The sequence below is a fragment of the Poecilia reticulata genome, linkage group LG14 (assembly GCF_000633615.1).
Source record: "Poecilia reticulata strain Guanapo linkage group LG14, Guppy_female_1.0+MT, whole genome shotgun sequence".
NCBI lineage: Eukaryota > Metazoa > Chordata > Actinopteri > Cyprinodontiformes > Poeciliidae > Poecilia > Poecilia reticulata.
The window spans coordinates 22,964,994-22,970,219 of NC_024344.1; the positions used below are offsets into that span (position 1 = coordinate 22,964,994).

The following is a 5,226-nucleotide window of genomic DNA, read 5'->3' on the forward strand; positions in this document are numbered from 1 at the left end:
CGTTTGTGCAGCTTTGGTTTCTGAGATATTAAAATTTATTTTTTAGGTCATCCAGAGTTCACCATCCCCCCATATTGCTCCAAAACAAGCTAAAGTGGGCTAGTACGTTAGTGCTCCGTTTGTGCCGTTAAAATTTTCGTTTGTGCAGCTTTCGTTTTTGAGATATTAAAAGTTATAATTTTTGCCGATGACGCCATCAGCCGCATCCATATTGCTCCAAATATCAAAATTTTTACTTTCACGCTGTTACGTCGCCACCACCAACTGGTATGTAGTGTGGACCACAATGTCACCCTAGGATTATATTATACAAATGACTAAATCTGATTTTACTTTATTTGGTGCTTTCAGAGTTTAAGATTCAGCCGGTCACATTCACCCAATTAGGGGACAATTAATTTCACCTGCTGCATGCCGTACTTTGTTTTAGTTCTTCGTTGGTTGTCTTCCAGCACATTCCTGTCACGTAAGTCTTGTTTTCGGTGTCGTTTTTATGCAATTGAGGTTGCTATATTTTTTGTAGAAAAGGGACTACAGTATAAGTTGTGGCATAATCAATACAGTTATAGTAAAATTCACTGTACATCTAAAATGGGACTGGGACTGCTGATGACGTCATCGGTCAAAATTATAACTTAATATCTCAGAAACGAAAGCTGCACAAACGAAATTTTTAACGGCACAAACCTGCACAAACCATTCAGACTATTTGCTGGATTTTTTTGACGTGGGTGGGGTGTCGGCTTCACACAGCTAAATATTTCTGAGCTAAAATCCGCTAAAAAAAAACAACAAAAAAAAACAACGCGAAGGTCCTGACAGGGTCATCTGCTTTAACAATCCATTACCAGACTGCATTCAAAAAACAGCTAAAAGAAGCATCGTCATGTTATTGCTTCAGACCTGTCGTTAAATTTCCGTTAAAATTTTTATTCTATCTAATGTGGCCGAGGCGAGTTATTCGTCGTTTAAAAAATATTGTGAAGTGCTCGTTTCTACGAAGAAAAATCCGATTCAAGACGCTTGTTATTGGGCATTCACAGTATAACTAGACTCGAAAATTATTTTTAAACCTACTCAAAAATTAACATTAACTGCCAACGCCGCACAAGACCGACTACAACTGACCATTTACGTTGCAAAAAGTCGTTTTTGCGTGTAACTTCGTTATTGTTTTGCACAGAGAATAGCGGAACCTCCGCAGCGCTGTGCTGAAAAGCAGAGTACATCAAACAGATAGTAGGTAAATATGTCTGAAAACTGTATTATTAGCGCATTTTGCATAATTATCTCTCACCTGAAGTAACAAATGTATCAAAGCAAAGACGCAGACGCCGTTAATACGCCGGTTTCGACTTGTAGGCTAGCCTTACAACAAAGCAGCTGGGCGGCAGCCATTATTGTGTTTGCAGACGGAAAAGCTTCCTCATGCACTGCAGGTTTCTTTGGTCTCGCTGAACATCGCGAGAGAAAAGAACGCATGCGTGTCTCTTAGCTGTTTGCCGAGATGGTGTGTTCATGTCTATGGTTGAGATCTGCTCCGTAAAAAAAGATGTAGGGTATGAATTATTAGAAAATTATTAAAAATATATCCTTTAATTTCGACGATATTTTAAACAGAAACAGGTTTATGCCTCCAAGCTGTTCTAAAAATATTTCCCTTACGAATTTCTTTGGGTCTCGGTTTTTTTTTTTTTTGTCAGATACGTTTCAGATAATTAAAAAACGTTCAATATCAGACAATAACCTAGACAAACATATCCAGCCCTAATCATGATTGCCCCCTTGCTAATTAATCATGATTAATCTTTATTTTAATCACTCAGTTCCATGCCATACAGAGGCCTGATTATTGCCTTTGTCTGAACACAAGTGCTTCTCTATTTACCCTTAACATGCTGCTAGTGCAGCTGGATTTCACCACATAGGACAGTTAAACGATATTTTTAGTCCTATTCTGATTTGAACATAACACAAAGTAAAATAAAAGATCAGAAAAAGTAGCAAAACGGAAAACATTCATGAACAAATGGGAAACAAAGTCACTGACATCTTTCAGAGTGAGAAATAATGGTGATTTAAAAAATGGTAAGTCATTTTTAAATATTTGGGACAGACTCGCCACGTATCAACAACCTCTAATGTGTGGATCATACAGTTTTGTTTTTTTTTTTTTTTTGGCTGTGGGAGGAAGAGTACGCCTGGACATTCTTGCTGTAAGCAATTATATTGCTGCTAATAGCAATATAATAATAATAACTATTATTATTATATTATTATACATTACATTATTATTATTATCAACTACTTTTTTTGTCTCGAAATAAAGATTTTCTTTCTGTGTAAACTGTGGTATTCATGCACAAGGGCGTGGGAACAAGTTTATCATTGGGGGGGACGCATATTGGAAACTTGAAAGATCCGTAAATAGCTTGATAAAAAATGTCAAACAATGTTGTCATCAACGTGTTACTCTAATCTGACCCCTTTTAACGAGTAATCTAACGTGTTGCTATTTACAATCCAATAATCAGATTAAAATTACGTATCCAAGTTATGTATTTGATTATTTTTAGAAAACACATTGTTGGTTTTCTTCTTTTTCCTTGGGGAGATACGTTTCATATGTAACACTAGCGACACAAACGTAAACGATGGAGGGGAAAGAGATGCACATTTTCTGGCTGATGGATGAATTTTTCACTGAGTGATCAAATTACTCTTTCAAAGTAACTATGCCATCCATGGCAATAAACTAACTACACTATATATCATATGTGTGTAGACCTGTCACAATAACAAATTTTGATTTTTGATAAACAATATTATTGTTTTTAGACCATTTTAAGTAATAAATGTTAATGGAAAAATTATAATGCAAGAACACAATCTGAAAGATCAGTATACTTTAAATTATAATGAACATTTAACACTGCAACTGAAAGGCATTTCAAATATCCTAAATAAATTAACAAAACGACAAATAAAATGAATTTAAGTCTTTGTAAATAAAATTTTCCTTCAAAAAAGGTTTAGCTGAGACCAAAGCACCAACCTGAAAGCTTTTATCATACAGTTTTTGTAGAAAGAAAGAGAAGTGATAAATCATGCCAATGGAAATTATTGAATTTTTAAATTGATCATGAGCACGGAGCTCGGTTCATTGTGCGCGTTGAAGCGGACACGCAGCGGCACGAGCTGACGCCGCCGCATGCGCAGCGTGTCGCAGCGCCTCGTGCATCTCAGGATCTTTGCAAATCGGTGCGGATCATGCGCGCCGCTCGGCTCCAATGTAAACCTCAACTATAAACGCCATACCGCTGTCTTGGCTCAAAAACGCGACTATAACTCAGCCTTTAGGAGAGTCTAAAGGAGATGAAAGCTCGGCGGGTGGGCTGGTACAGTCTATAATCAGTTAACTCACACATTGTGATTAACATTAGAGTTGCTACCTGTAACTATCCTGGCTCCCTGGCTGGGCTGGCAGTTTTGGCGTGTCTGAATCGCTGCCAACAAAAAAACTCCGCTTCATCTCCAAGACAACGAACAAAATATGTGTCCAGTTTTTGGCTTTTTCTTGCTCTCTTTTTTCCATCCTTCTCACTTTGCCGCTCCACACCATTTCAAAATAGCAGAACAAATTTTATGTTTTTTGAACAATAACCATTTTTGTTGCTAATCTGTTGCTAAGAGATGAGTGTGTTTACTGGTAACCAACTGCCACGAAGTGAACTTCAGATTTTTACTTTTGCTAAATTTGCCAAAGGTAAATGTCTTATATCTAATCAGGTAAGCATCATTTCGAAATAGTTTGTTTTATAAACTATATCCTCCTGACTACCAGTAGTTCATTTTTGTCCTCTGTAGAGGACATTTCTAAACTTGAATATCTCCCACCCCCTGCATTCTACTGAATTAATTCCTTTTGGTATCTACAGAGGACATTTAGGGCTTTTCAATGATGCCACATGTGAAGGGGTGGGGCTTTTGTACCTTCCTTTTTCTCATTCATAAAAATGACGTTCATCAGTAGAAGCACATTTTATGGGGAGAGACAAAGTAAGTGCATAAAACTTTTTATTGTGCAAATTTTGATTTAAAATTTTGTTGGCATATTCTAAATAAGTCTCTTAGCAGCATATTAAAACGTTCTATAAATTATTTTGACTGTATTTTATCATAGTATTTAAAAGTTGAAAAATTGTCCTCTGTAGTGGACATTTGTAATTATTTTTCTGTTTTTTATCCATCCATCCTTCCATCCATTTTCTGTACACCATTGTCCCTTAATGGGGTTGGGAGGGTTGCTGGTGCCTATCTCCAGGTAACGTACCGGGCAAGAGGCAGGGTACACCCTGGACAGGTCGCCAATCTGTCGCAGGGCAACACAGAGGCAAACAACCATGCACACTCACACCTAGGGAGAATTTGGAGAGGCCAATTAACCTGGCAGTCATGTTTTTGGACTGTGGGAGGAAGCTGGAGAACCCGGAGAAAACCCACCATACACAGGGAGAACATGCAAACTCCATGCAGAAAGACCCCTGGCCGGGAATCAAAGCCAGAACCTTCTTGCTAGGCAACAGTGGTCAGTTTTGTCAATGTGAAATTCATTCTTAAGTTGATGTTTGGATATTTTCTTTGGAAAAAAACTGGTTGCCATCAAGTTTCAATTTCAAATGCAATAAGTGGTATTTCAAAAGAGCAGAAGAAATATGTTTTTTGAACAAAAACAATATTTGTTATTAATCTGTTAAGAGATTAGTGTGTTTACTGGCAACCATGTGCCACGAAGTGAACTTCAGATTTTTACTTTTACAAAAGACACAAACATTTCTAATGTAACTATTGCCCACATTAAAAGTAGGCTTTTTCCTAAAGTAAGGTTTTTAGCTATTTTGTTTATTTATTAACCATGTTTAGCACACTGAATGGAGGAGGTCAATGTAAGACAACATGCTAGTTATAGCCCACATGCCACGGGCTGCATTTAGGTTAATATTACCATTATTCGATCGAGAGCCCTAAATACTGTATGTTTATGTTATTTCCCTCAGTTACTCAACTTTTACTGTTACAGAAACTCACAGTTTCAGTGTTGGGTCACATTGTATTTGGGAAATGTTTGACAGTTGTGCACATAAGAAAAAAATAATGCAGTTTACTGCTAGGTGAAACGCTAGTTAAAATCAAACCTACTTGGAGATACTCAGACAATGTGTATAT

At 37.1% G+C, this 5,226-nt stretch overlaps 1 protein-coding gene across 3 annotated transcripts in view; it reads right to left on the bottom strand.

Moving 5' to 3' along the window:
- The window catches only part of LOC103476267 (putative monooxygenase p33MONOX), a 15,881-nt gene extending 12,253 nt beyond the window's left edge, over positions 1 to 3,628 (bottom strand). Inside the window, exon 1 of one of the 3 annotated variants that reach the window (XM_008428478.2) lies at positions 3,453 to 3,628. The gene's annotated coding sequence lies outside the window, so the exon portion shown is untranslated. Of the gene's footprint in view, positions 1 to 1,297; positions 1,459 to 3,452 lie in introns of those variants that run through there. The other 2 variants (XM_008428479.2, XM_017308667.1) reach the window with 2 other exon arrangements.
- Positions 3,629 to 5,226: the final 1,598 nt, after the last annotated feature.